General features: G+C 45.5%; 1 pseudogene; it reads left to right on the forward strand.

Moving 5' to 3' along the window:
* The first annotated feature begins 625 nt into the window (after positions 1-625).
* On the forward strand, positions 626-13,626 carry LOC101984205 (annotated as a pseudogene).
* Positions 13,627-14,639: the final 1,013 nt, after the last annotated feature.

Raw genomic sequence — 14,639 nt, forward strand, 5'->3', positions numbered from 1 at the left:
GTGTGTGTGTGGTGTTTGGTATGTGTGTGTGTGCTGTGTGATATGTGTGTGTGGTGTGTGTGTCTATATAGTGTGTGTGTAGTATGGTGTTTGTGTGGGTATGTGTGTGTGGTATGTGTATGTGATGTGGTATGTGTATATATGGTGTGTGTGTGATGTATGGTATGTGTGTGTGGTGTGTGTGATGTGTGCTGTATGTGTGTTATGGTGTGGTGTGTGGTATGTGTGCTGTGTGGTTTGTGTGTGTGGTGTGTGTACTGTGTGGTGTGGTGTTAGTGTGTAGCTGCCACTATCCATTGTGGAGGAAAAGAGCTTACACTAGGATCAACCTAAAGCCCAAGTTTCCTTCCCTGCAAGAGCAGGGAAAGAAGAATAAGCATACAGAAAATGATCTCTGAAGGCTATGCAGCCATAGGGGCACTGGCCACCATGAGTGAAGATTGGGTGGCGTGCATGGCAGTGGGGCCCTTTACGGGAGCCTTTTGCTGCTCTTGGCCTCGGGGTTAAGTGAGTAAGCCTGCCAGCCCGCAACGCCAAAACAATTATTTTAAGATAGAGGGGGAAAGGCACAACCAGCCTGGAAGGAGCTCATCGCCTTGACTGGGCCAAAGCCCAGAGGCCCAGGATGGAAAGAGTATGGGCTGTGGTCATCCTAGGCAAGAGGCCAGCAGAGACACTGCTGCCAGTACCACGGACCCTGGAGCCAGGATCTACCCAGAACACTCGCGGGAGCCTGCAGGCCATCCGGAGCTGGCTTCCCAGGAATGTGTCTGCCTCCTCGGCAGCTGGCAGAGGCGTTGCTTTTCCTCTACAAGGCACCGGCTGTGAAAAACGTGGTAAAGCTACATCTGCAGGCACCAGCTTGGGCATGGCTCAGATTAGGAAAAAAACGCTCTCTACCTCTGAGCTGCAAATCCTGGCTCACTGCTACAGCCAAGTGAGCACCGTGGGGGAGAGGAAGAAGCAGATTCCAGGAACAACACCAGGACACGTGGCAAATGCCTGCGGCTGTGAATTAGGACACCTAAAGAAAGCAGGGGCTGCCTGCTGCACGGAAACACAGGCTGGTGGGGGAAGGGACGCACATGAGAAGGCAGGGCAAAGTGAGGCCATGTGTGTTCTGAGGAATGTGCTGTGTGGCTCAGAAGCCCCGCCCTGCAGCAGACGTGTATCTGGTGTCCATCTCTTATAGTCTGGATACAGAGCCGGGAAGTTTGGGAAGCAGGCAGAGAAGCCATTTGTGAATTCCCGCCCCTGCTTTTCCACTGGCTAGCTGGGTCTGTAGAAAGTTCTGGAAGGCCTTTAATCTATAACAGGAAATGGCGGTGAGGAAGAAAGAAAGATGCCTCCACAGAGACAGTGACTCAGTGGCAGGGGCATGGTACTAACTACTAGGGTGAAGGCCGTGGGCACTATTAGGGAGTAGGAGTGGTCTTGTTGGAGGAAGTGTGTCACTGTTGGAGGAAGTGTGTCACTGTTGGAGGAAGTGTGTCACTGTTGGAGGAAGTGCGTCACTGTGGAGGCGAGGCCGGCTTGGAGGCCTCACACATGCTCAAGTCACTTCCAGTTTCTCATTTCACTTCCTGATCCTGTAGGCAACACAGGGTGATGGTGATGGAGGCCCACCTCAGGGTGACTCTTGCAGTGACTGCAACCATCCTACAAATCTTAGATACAAGCAAGATAGTGGCTCTATCAGACACACACGGGCACACACATGCACACATTGGGATAGACCCTTTTAGGAAGTCCCTTCCTTATTTTAACATGGATGAAATAAAAATCAGATTTTATGAGGGTCAAATTTGATGACTATGGAAGTCATTTGCACTGTTGCCTTTCCAGCCATGGGATGGGGAGGGGAGTCTATTTCTCTGACCGTATGGTCAGATAACATCACCAGGTGGCTTACTGGACAAAAGGCAGAAGGAACCTGTGCCTATTCTGTAAAAAAAAAAAAAAAGAACCAGGTCACAGCAGGCCCATGGCCTCTTGTCTTGCTGAGTGTGATAGTTAATGGTGATTGTCAACTTGGCAGGTCTTTTGGTTAGGTTAGGAGATAGACCCCTGGGCACATCTTTGTGAGTCTCCAGGTTAGGTTATTTGGGAAGACCCACCTACCCCATAGACTGTGGTCCTAAACTGAATAGAAAGAAAAGAGTGAGCTGAGAGCCAGCATTCCTGTCTCTCTGTGACCAGCTGCCTCGGGCTCCTGACTTTACATCTCCTACCATGACTGGCTGAACCACTCAACTGTGAGCCAAATGAATCCTTTAGTCCTTAAGTTGCTTTTCTCAGGCATTTTATTACGGCAACAAGGGAAGTAACTAGTCCATTGGGCAATCATGAAGGCAGGGTGTTGGCATCTGGAAGAAAAGCCCCAGCTGATCCATAAGGACCACATAAAAGGGAAAAATGTACCAGTTTTAGTTGAAGAGACTTGGTGGGGGTTGTTGCAATGTATTAAGTAAAATGCTGCAGGTTTCTCAAGTGGCTGCAGCAGGCAGCGAGCCATGAGACCACACGGCAGGTCCATGCAAGTCCTCAAGCTGGGGGGCAGGGGACAGGCAGCAGGCAGTGGGTCCTGAAAGCAGCCAGTCCCAGGCAAGGACGATGCAATTCCCCAAGAGGTTGCAGTGGGCCATGAGGGGCAGCAAGTCCCACAAGGAGAGACAGACAGATAGGCACCCCATGCAGAGTGAGATTGGATATTTATTTAGTAGGTTGTGGAAGGGAAGGGGAAAGGGGGAGAAGAGCAGAGAGAGGGGCAGAGGGAGAGAGAAACAGAAGGGAAGGGGAGAAGTGGAGAGAGACAGAAACTGCCTCTTTAAGAGGGAGATGGAAAAGGAAGGGATTCAGGCTGGAAGCTGAAGATCAGCTTGCCTCAGTGGACAGGGAGGGAGTGGGGGTGGCTTGTCTCTTTAAGGGGCAGAGCCAGGCCATTACCGTTGTTATAGCAACAAACTGAGGTCTTTCCTATAGACAGAAGTTTCTGTCCCTCTTGGTCCCACAGCCAAAGAAATACACAGAGGCTTATATTAATTCTAAACTGTTTGGCCTATTAGCTCAGGCTTATTACTAACTAGCTCTTACAACTTAAATTAACCTGTAATTTTTTATCTATGTTTAGCCACATGGCTTAGTACTTTTTCTCAGTAAGGCATTCTCATCTTGCTTCCTCTGCATCTGGTTTGTGCCTTACTCTCCTGCCTTTTCCTCTTCCCAGAATTCTCTTAGTCTGGTTGCCCTGCTCATACTACCTGCCTGGCTACCAACCAATCAGTGTTTTATTAAACTAATATGAGCGACAATCTTTACAGTGTCTAAGAGCATTATCCCACAGCACTTTCCTAAATGATACAACATTTGAAAGCATTGTATGTCTTATTCTAATATGTTTGCCTGACATTGTCATCTATGAATCTGAGACATCATGCAAAGACAGTCTCTCACTTGGCAAAAACAGTAGACCTCAGGACAGTGCAGAATACGGCTGTGGACTGTGCAGCCTGCATGCTCTCTTCTCTCTCACAATATTGATGATTCTCCTGATAGTTTCTAGTTTCTCTTTGCCAGTCAGGCATTGGACAGATGTGATCATTCCTGGAAACCCCATTTTTTTCTCAATTATTTTTCCCCTAAAATTCTTTGGGAAATGATGCTTCTCAGGTTTCTTATCTGGAAATACCAGCTGTTAATCCAGACCCTGGGAACTTTTCTGATTCAGCGCTGACAGAATTTGAGATGATAAAAGTTAATGGACACATATAATGAAGCAACACAGGGACATTCACTATGTCTCCCAATCCCAGAGGAGAAAACCCATTAAGACTGGTGTGGCAGGATGGAAAATGAGCGCCTTATCAGATTCTGTCCTTCATATAGAGGCTTAGATGTGCAGGACCCTTTTGTCGGACAAGGGAACAGTTAGAGAAATACAAGCCAACTGTATGAAAGCAGCCTATGGCAAATCACCCCTAAGTCTGCAAATATGTTTTGTTATGTTCTGAATAATATTGTTGCCTATGTCTACCACCTTTTAGCTTTGTAAGGACAGGGTGAGCCTGGCTCGATATTTAACCAAGCTAGCAAAATGCTGAACGTTGTTTTCGGTTTAAAAGTTATTTTGATTTCAAAGTTGGGGGAAAAAACGTGTGTTTCTTAAGTACAAATAAAGACAGCTCGAGCTATTTGTGCCACCACTTGAGTGAAACTCATCTGGTAGCCAGACTTGTTTTTGTGCACTGGCGCCCCTTCCCCAGCTCAGGACCTGAACCAGGATGTTACAGAACCCTGGCATATATGGTTATCATATAGTATTTCCTATGGCTTGAAGTAGTGCACTCCGAAAGATCCACATAGTAAGGTTTGGTGACCAGAGTGGTACTGCAAGAAGCTGCTTTATGTCTCTGTTAAACATTTTTGAAAGGACAAAAGTGCAATTCATTGTTCACGTGTTTGCCAAGCAAGAGAAAGGCCCTGCCTCACACCCCAGGAACGCAATAACCTAGACAGCAAAAGTACAGGCAGGGGGGAGTTATCTGTACCCCATCTAAATGCAACCTCACCTACTGTTGTCTGTCTTCATCCTCCTTGTATCTTTTCCCTGTGTTTTTAGTTTTTCCCCATAGAACTTTCTTGGGTTTTTTTTTTGTTTGTTTGTTTGTTTGTTTGGTTGGTTGGTTGGTTGGTTGGTTGGTTGGTTGGTTGGTTGGTTGGTTTTTGGTTTTTCAATACAGGGTATCTCTGTGTAGCCCTGGCTGTCCTGAAACTTGCTCGGTAGACCAGGCCAGCCTCAAACTCAGAGATTGACCTCCCTCTGTCTCCCGACTGCTGGGATTAAAGGCATGCTCCCCCATGCCTGGCTTTCTTGTTGTTTTCAAGTTAAAGCCTAGGCCAGTGTAATGGCTCAGCGGGTAAAGGTGCTTGCCATCAAGGCTGACGACCGGAGTTCAAGTCCCAGAATCCGCATGGTAGAAGAGAGAACTGACTTCCACAATTGTCTTCTGACCTCTTCACGGGCACCATGGCACACACATTGACATGTAAATACATGTTTTCAAATGAAACAAAAGTATGTCAAAAAGCATTTTATCACTCCATGTTTTTTTTCTTTTTTTTTATCAGATTTCTTCTATTTTTTATTTATGGATAGTGGGGTGGACAAGTGCGTGTGAGCACTGTGCCCACTGAGGTAAGAAGGCCCTAAATCTTCCGGCACTGGAGTTACAAGTGCAGCAAATGCTCTTGACTGCTGAGCCATCTCTCTAGTCCCAACATAATTTTCTTTCTACAGGAGAATTGTAATGCAATTTAGTAAGGTACCTGTAGATGTTAAATGATAAAAATGCCAACTCCTAATTGAAAATTCAAGCTCAAAGACCCTTACAGAAGGCAGCACCTCCGGAATGCCTGTTCTTGGTGAAGGAGCTGACCGCACTGAAGCAAACTTTGCTGCCGGGCTGAGTGTGTCATGTGAACCAGGAAATCATCAGGAAAATTATCTTTGGTCTCTGTGACACTTGGTGACTATCTGACAGTGAATGTCTTCCCAGTCAGGGTCACAAAGAACTCCCACAGGTATACTCGGGGCATATATGGACTCTCTCATCAAAGTTACAGAACATAGAGAGAGTCTGCCATCAAGAGCAAGAGATGGAAGAAACTACAAAATAAGACTTTGGCCTCCAGACACTTCATATGATGAGTTACCTTAGAAAAGCTAGACAGCCGGCTGGGAAGATGCTCAGTCAGTATGATGGTTGTCTAACAAATATGAGAACCAATCCCAGGAACCCATACATTTTTTTAAGAACACTTGTAATCCCAGCAGTAGGGAGGTGGAGACAAAATGATTCTTAGGATTCATTGGCCAGTCAGTCCAGTGAAAAGACCCTGTCTCAGAAAACCAAGGTGGAACTCCAAATTAGAACCAAGGGAAGGGAAAGTTCCATATCCCCAGTACCTTCACTGGCAGTGGATTTAGGGGACAGATCATTCCTAAGTTAGAGTGAAGTCTATTGGTAAATAGAAGTTCCTCATCTCCCGGTAGCTTCAGTGGAAGCTACAGACCAAAGGTGAGGACCTTATCTGGCTCTGGGTAAAGCTCACAGGCATGTGGAGAGTTCCATAATTCACAGGGAAGCCTGCAGACACCAGAACAAAGTTCTTGCTGACATAGGTCAATATCTGACCCTCAGAGGAAGACTCAAGGTAAGAGTCCCTGCCCTAAAATAACAGCCCTACAGGGGGGAAGGACATGTCAACCCTGTTAGGAATTTCTCCTAATGCGAGCTCTCTGCCAACGCAAAAATCCCAATCAAGCCAAATCACAATAAGCCAAATTAAAGTATATCCAGGTTTAATGGGATTCCTGTGCTCTTAGTGGACCCAAGGAGGAACAAACAGGCCACGAGGAAAGAGACCACGTGTTCCTCTTTTGGGAGCTCACTTAAATACCCTGTGGGAGTGGTCCTAACCCCCCCACACCCGCCCTCAGAGAGAGGGGTCAGGATCGGGCATGCTGGGATTTGGAGTCCAGACTAATACAACTCTCAGGCCTGGGAGCTGGGATAGATGTGAGGGGCTGGGGTCTACACTCCCAACTTAACAAACGCTACTTAGGACTTAGTTCTCAACTGAACACTGCAGAAGCCAATACCGAAAGGACAAAATATTTTAAAGGTGACTAGTAAAAACAAAACAAAAACAAAAGAAAGTAAAAAATGAAAAACCCATGAACTAACTCCAGACATGCAAGTCCCATTGAAGAAACAGAAACAATAAGAACAGAGACAAGCCATCTGCTTCATGAACCAATGGAAATGACTTGAAAAAAAAAAACTACCAAAGAATTCAAAAGAATGATTATAAAGATGTTCAAACAATCAGCGTATTCAAGAAGACACAAATATAGCTCAAAAGAGTAAAAACAAAGGGATGAATATAATGATGAAGTCAATCTATGAAAGTTGAGATAAAATTGCTGAACAAAACCCAAACTGAAATGATGGCAAAATGAAAACTCAATAAAAAGCGAAATAAAAACCTCAGTGGTAAACCACACCAACAGAATGGAATGTGTAGGAAGTAGAGTCGGAGAGCAAGGAGAAGGAAATGGGTCACATAGTACTGGTCAATGAGACATTTGAAAGGAAATAGGAACAGAAAGCGTGAGGGCTCTGGGATGCCATGAGAAGACCTAATCTTTGGATTATGGGCACAGAAGAAGAAGAACACCATAGTGAGGGTACAGAGAATGCTTTAAATAAGATCATTGAAGAAAAAAAAATCCAAATCCAGAGAAAGATATGCCTGAACGGGTACAAAGGCACAGAACTCCAAATAGAAAGGACCAGAAAAGAAATTCCATCTAATTAAAATGTTAAAACACAGAATAAAGGGTATTAAAAACTGCAAGAGAGAAAGGTCAAATCACTTATAAAGACAAACCCACCAGAATATCACCTGCTTATTCAACAGAAACTTTTTAAAGCCAGAAAGGCCTGGAAAAAAAATGTATTCCAAGTTCTGAAAAACAACAATTTTAACCCAGAATGTTATACCCAGCAAAGCTACCTATTAAAAATGAAAGAGAAATTAGAATTCCTCCAGGTATCTCATGCTGGGAGACGAAATTGCCAAAAGCCTGAGTTAGTCAGGTAAGTTTCCACTCAAAGATTTCCCTTTTATTACACCATCTTTCTTAATAATTTATTTATCTTACATACATTGGTGTTTTGCCTGAAAGAATATCTGCATGAGGAGTTACAGACAGCTGTGAGCTGCCATGTGGGTCCTGGGAATTGAACCCGGGTCCTCTGGAAGAACAGCCAGTGCTCTTAACCACCGAGACATCTTAGCAGACCACCTTACAGAAAAGACAACAGTGTGTCAATGATGGGTATGACCACAATTTGCTCAGGGATGCTTAGATATGCATAACTGTAACCCACTATGTAAAGTTTAAGCTCACCTCAGGATCCCGAAGGTACCAGGACCCCACTTGAGGATCAGCGGATCTCTTTCCCTCTTCCCAATTCACTGCTCTTCCACTCAATCCTCACGCGGAGGGACGCGTCTCCTTCCCTCAAGGTCACTTGCTTCCACAGGATTCTAGGAAGGCGGCAGGGCTTCAGTGGGAGTGTTCTTGGTTAAAGGTTCAATAGAGGAACTGTCTAAAGAAAGAAAAGGTATCATTAAAAGAAAACAGCAGGAGATGGCCTCAACCAGCCCAAGAAACACACTGTTCAGCGGAGCTCACAATCACCATAACATGCCCTCCACAGGTGACAGCTGTCTGATGCATTCAGAACGGAGAGCTGGAGACAAACCTGTGGTCAGAAGTCCACTGTCAGCCCTCAGCTTGTACATCTGTCTTTATTTAAAAGGAATAAGTCTCCACCTTTTTTAAAAACACTGATGAAGTCTTCAGGTTTGCTCTAAGTTCTACCTGAATAAGGTAAAAGTCCTGGAGTTTGACGATGCCAGGGATGATGAGAAAGTTCTGGAAGCTGGACCCCAGTGACCCTGGTGGTAGGAACACAAGCCATACCCTGTGTCCATATAGGCCATGTAGCCTTTGGTGAAATTTGAAAAGACCCAAAGTTATGTCCAGGTGTATGGGAGCAAGGTGTGTGGAAGCGACTTAGAACTGAGTGTCGAGCCCCTGGCTCACTAAACAGTTTAATTTTTTCACAATGCACAGAACACTCTGTTAAAGGGAAAGATGGAACAAATGACATTCAAGGAGAAAACTTCACTTGCTGGATCGCAAAAGAAAAAGAAAAAGTGTTCGGAAAGATATCACCACTTCCAGATCTGCATGCTTAAATCCACTAATGTTCTAAACGCCTACTATTTCCATTCCTCTCTTGTGCTGTTCCTACTGGTAATGAGTTGAATTTACTTGCAACAACTGAGAGCAATTATGTTGGCTTTCTGTCACTGTGAGTTAAATCCACTTAAAAAAAAAAAAACCAGGAGTGGTGGGGTGAGGAGGTGGCTACATTGGTACAGTATTTGCCATGCAAGCATGAAGACTTGAGTTCAGGTCCCCAGCACTCGGGTGAGAAGCTTAGCACAGCACTGCATGCCTGTAACCCCTACACTAGGCGGTAGAGATAGAAGGATCCCTGGGGCTCCTGGCCAACCAGTCTAGACAAATGGATGAGCTCCAGACTCAGTGAGAGACCCTGTCTCAAACAATTAAAGCAGAGAAACAACTGAGGAGAACAGCTGGCACTGATGTACACTCAGAAATGAACAACCGGGAAAGGCTGGTTGTAGTGCTATGGTGGTTGGATGTTTGGGTTTGGACTCTGTCAAAGCAACATGTCATGTGGAGAGCGCCTGGAAAAGGTCCATTTACCTCACTGGGGCCAGGAAACAAAGACAAGAAGGGACTGTGCCTGTGTAGCCCTTTCAAAGGGGCTTCCCCAGTGGCCTAAGCTCTTCCCATGAGGTCCCACCTCTTGATTTCCCCAGTTCCCATCAGGGTCACAGGCCTTGGACACATGGACTTTGGGAAGGCGGGGTGGAAGTTAAGATCCAAAGCACAGGGCCAGGGGTACAGTGTTTCCAGACAGGCATGAGAACATGGTGTCAGATCCCCAGGTCTGTGATGTCATCGCTTACAGCTGAGTATAATAGTCCAAGCATCTGTAACCCCAGAGTGCATAGGGCAAGACAGGAGATGGAGGCAGAGAAAACCCCTAAAACAGCGGGTCTCAGCCTGTAAGTGGTGACTCCTACATGGGTAGTGCATCAGATATTGACATTACGACTCATAACAGTAGCAAAACTACAATTATGACGTAGCAATGAAAATAAATTTCATGGTTGGGGGTCGCCACGACATGAGGAACTGCATTAAAAGGTCACAGCACTAGGAAGGTTGAGAATTACTGTCCCAGAAGCTTTCCAGCCAGCTAGCCTGACCTACAGCCAAGAACACGAGACCCCCCCCCTTAGACACGGTAGAAGATGAGGCCCAACATTCAAGACCTCTGACCTCCACACATGTACGGTGGCACATGCCCACCTACATACAAACAAAAGAATGAACACACACATCATACACATGCACATAGATACACACATACATGCACACACCATTTAAAAAGAGAGAGAGAGAGTTATCTACCACAGCAGCAACTAAAGTCACCGCGACCACTCTGGGCACTGAGACTGATGGATGAAAAGGAGTATTCCCACAGAGGGGCCAAGCAGAGAAGGAGCAGGGTGGGCTTGGACCTTTTCTGTTTTGCTCCATAAATTTTGACCTCAGTGAACATGGAAACCAAAATCTGAAATATTCCCATTCCCCCCCCCCGGGCCCCACCAGGAAGTTTCCATATGCTCCTCTCTTCTTGCTACTCACACAGACTCACCCACCGCCTTGGTTTGCTTTCTGTCGCTGTGACAAAACACCATGACCGAAAGCAACTTGGTGGGGAGAAGGTTTATTCCACCTCACAGTTTATAATCCATGATGAAGGGGTGTCAGCACAGGAACTCAAGGCAGGAACCGAAGCAGAGGCCATGGGTCCAGTTAAGCTTAAACTCTCAACCCTATGCCTCTGTCTCCAAGTGTGTGCCGCCACATCCATTCATGCCATTAATATTTTTAAAGCTATTATAAATTTAGTCATACATACTTCAAGAGACAGATGAACCAAGGAAACGAAAGAGATATTTGTAAAAGGAGGGGAAAAAAAACCCAAACAGATGCCATAGAGAGACAGAAGGAAGAGTTTATAACTTCTTGCTCCACAATCCCTTTCTTTTGGCTCAAAGCTCGTCCTGATTTTAACTGTCCTGACCACAGTTCTGAGGAAGCTGTAGCTCTGGTTAAAATACCTGAGATGTATTCATGTGTGTTATCTCTATTTGCTGTTGAATCCTTTAACATATGTTTCATAACTGGGTTCAAATCTGTCTGTTAATTCCAACATCTGGGCCTTCTTCTGTTTTGTGGATGGCTTCCTCTCTTGGCTGAGGTCATCATCTGTTATTTCTCTGTCTCCTCACCACTGGCTGTGGGTACCAGATTCTGTCTGTAAAATAGTTGAGACTGAAGCGAACAGTAAACAGCTCTAGTGAAATATCCCTCTTTTCGACATAGCACAGCCCTGCAGAGATCAGTGACACCTGGCTTTAGTCATCTGTAGTTAGTGGATCACATGAATTCACCTTGCGGGGTCTGCTCTGGGGAACTGTCTAGCCACGTGGAGCTACAACCCTGTCTAGCCACGTGGAGCTACACTCTGTCTAGCCATGTGGGGCTACACGCTGCATTAAAACGGCTGTGAACAGTTGTGGTGGCACACACCTTTAGTCCCAGGACTTGGGAGGCAGAAGCAGGCAGATCTCTGTGGGTTCGAGGTCAGCCTGGTCTATAAAGTATTTCCGACCATATACAGCAAATATGTCTCAACATAAAACAAACAAAAGTGTTGGCCACCTCCTCCTTCCCTGCAGCGTTCATTTTTCCCTCACTGATCTTCCCAGAGGGAAGCCATCCTGACCCTCACCCACTTTCTGGAGTTTAGTTCATCATCATTTCTTTATAACCCCAACTGTCTGAAGGGCTTCTTAAAGCTATGGATTGTGACAGGGGAAATACTTGTCGTGCAAATGTGCAGACCAGTGCTTGAATTCCCCAGAGCCTGTGTAAGCTGGATGCGCTGTAATATTAGCGCGCCTATAGCCAGGACATAGAGACAGGATACTTCCCAGAAGCCTCTAGGCCAAATAGCCTGGTGCATGGCAGAGGTGAGCAAGAGACTGTCACAAACAAGGTAAAGGGCAAAGACAAATGCCTGAGTCTGTCCTTCGACCTCCATACATGCACACCATAACACACACATGCCCACGCACACACATACACAGACAATACATACACACATTATGCACACATCATAATACATACAATACACACACATACACCTCATATATGCACACACTATACAATACATACATCAGACATGCACATAATACACACATACACATCATACATATACATACACTATACAATACACACATCATACATGCACACAGTACACACACACATACATACATCATACATGTACACACAACGCACAAATACATATCATGCACATACATACATACACATGCACTCACACCATACACACACACACATAACCTTCTCTCACAGATAGAGTAAAATTAATAAACGATATTGAGAAATAGATTCATAATTTTAATTGATTCACAATTCTTGCCATGTGGCAAAACAAATTCTAACTAAATTTGAATTTTAAATATTAAAAAGGTAGAATAGGAATGAGGCTAGCATGCGCTTAGCCCTGAACTAGATCACTAGCACACACATTTATTTAAAATAATTATATTAAAGAAATGTATAGTTATGAGATGCGATAGTCAAATTATGACAGTAAGGTAATAAATGCATGTCATAAAGTCATGAGGTGTGATGTGATAGTCAAATTATAACGGTAAGGTAATAAAACATGAAGGAAATGTATGGATTTGATTGAATAGAAAACAAGAACTTATATATGGTCCCCCAAAATTAAAAAAAAAAACTATGAAAATTATTTGTGAAATCTGAGGGCGGGGCTCTGTGGGAGAGATGCCCCGCAGCCGGAGATGCGGTCGAGTAGTGGTGGCGTGAGCTGCACATGGAGGGAGTCCAGCGTGAATGCTGAGGACAGAGAGTTTGATGACACAGTATTGAAGTTCCTTGTTTGGAGTACACGTTACGAACCCTTTGTGGAGCATGTCTGCAAACTCTGCACAGACGAGCTGAAGGTGAAGAGAAGACATTAGCAGCGGATGTGAAAACCAATCCTCCACAAACTGCACCCAAAAAAAGCAGCTGCCATCTGTTCCCCAAAAAAAACGCTCTGCCCATAACGAAGCATACATCTCCAGCCCCAGCAGCGCAGTCAAGAAATGGCACCTATGCTTCTTACGGACCCTTCCACCTGGAATATTCGCTTCTTGCAGAATTTACATTGGCGGTGAAGCAGAAGCTAGCGGGTGTCTAGGTACAGGCATCGTATCGCTCTGCATTAGTGTGGTTTGGAGTAACACTCATACGACACGGACTGTATCGGGATGGTGTATTCAAGTTTACGGTGTGTATTCCTGATAACTATCCAGATGGCGACTGTCCACGCCTGCTGTTTGATATTCCTGTCTTTCACCTGCTAGCTGATTCTGCCTCAGGTGAACTGGATGTGAAGAGAGCATGCGCAAAGTGGAGGCGGACCCATAATCACATATGGCAGGTCGTAACGTACACAAGGAGAGTCTTCTACAGGATCGACAGGACAAGTCACCTAAACCCTGAGGCTGTGGTACTGTATGAGAAAGACATCCAGCCTTTTAAAGGTAAAGTGGTTGACAGTGTTATGGTAGGTACTCCTTGTTTGTTTAACCAACGGAAAATAGACGACCCCTACGCAATTAGCATTTTCCATGGAACCCTCCTGTACATGATGAAGTCAGAGAGAAGACGCTGACTCAGAACAGCCTGACGAAGAGCACGATAAAAGGGTTCATGTTGCTGGCCTGTCATGGCTAAAGCCTGGCTCAGTACAACCTTTCAGCAAAGAAGAGAAAACAGTAGCAACCTAAGAGACGGTGGACCTGGCGCACCCTCCACTTTCCTGCTGGACTCCGGCCTAGTTAGAGCTGACTAATGGCGAAGGACGGCCTGAAGAGCAAACCATGTGAACAGTAACTGGCTATCAGGCGTTGTGTATGCGTAGGTTCTAACAGCAGGGTGTGGAGACCTCTCATTAAGTAACGTGTTACTTCTGACAGGAGTGTCAGGGTGAATCGAGTTCAGTACTCCAAATTATTGGGGACCTTGAGGCTTAAGTATCTTTCTGAATATGTTAGAGGTAAGTTGTGTTTACTTTAACAGCGGAGAGAATGAACACTAGGTGGTAGGTGGAAGTTGGTGGTTTCCGTCATACATACTTTAGGCCACAAAAAAGGTATAGAGAGAGATCCAGAGGGCAGCACTTTTGAGTAGAAGGACTGGCTGGCATTCCAGCTTCAGCCTGCTGACCTGCTGTACAAGTCTGTCTCAGAAGCATTAGGAAAATCTGAAATGCTGACAATTTGTGAATTCAAGAATTCATTTGGAGCCTGGAGAGATAGTCGGTGGTTAAAGAGCACTTGATGCTCTTCTAGAGGACCTGAGTTCAATTCCCAGCACCCACAAGGTGACTCACCACCACCTGTAATTCCAGATTTGATGCCCTCTTCTGACATCTGGGGCACTGACAGACATGCAGGCAAAACTTCTACATACACAAAATAAAAATAAAGAAATGGTCATGTGATGTCAACCAGGGGAAGTGAAGAAAATAAAAAGGAGCGCAGAGATGGCTGAGCAGGTGAAGCTGCTTGCCATGCCTGATTGCTGGCCTGAGTTTAGTCCCTGGGACCCACTCGCTCTCCTGGTGGGTGCACATATGTGTGTGTACACACACACACACACCACAATGCAACTCAAAATTTTTATTTTTAAAAAGCCGAAAGTTCGCCGGGTGGTGGTGGCGCACGCCTGTAATCCCAGCACTCGGGAGGCAGAGGCAGGCGGATCTCTGTGAGTTCGAGGCCAGCCTGGTCTACCAAGG

The sequence above is a fragment of the Microtus ochrogaster genome, linkage group LG2, assembly GCF_000317375.1.
Source record: "Microtus ochrogaster isolate Prairie Vole_2 linkage group LG2, MicOch1.0, whole genome shotgun sequence".
Lineage (NCBI taxonomy): Eukaryota > Metazoa > Chordata > Mammalia > Rodentia > Cricetidae > Microtus > Microtus ochrogaster.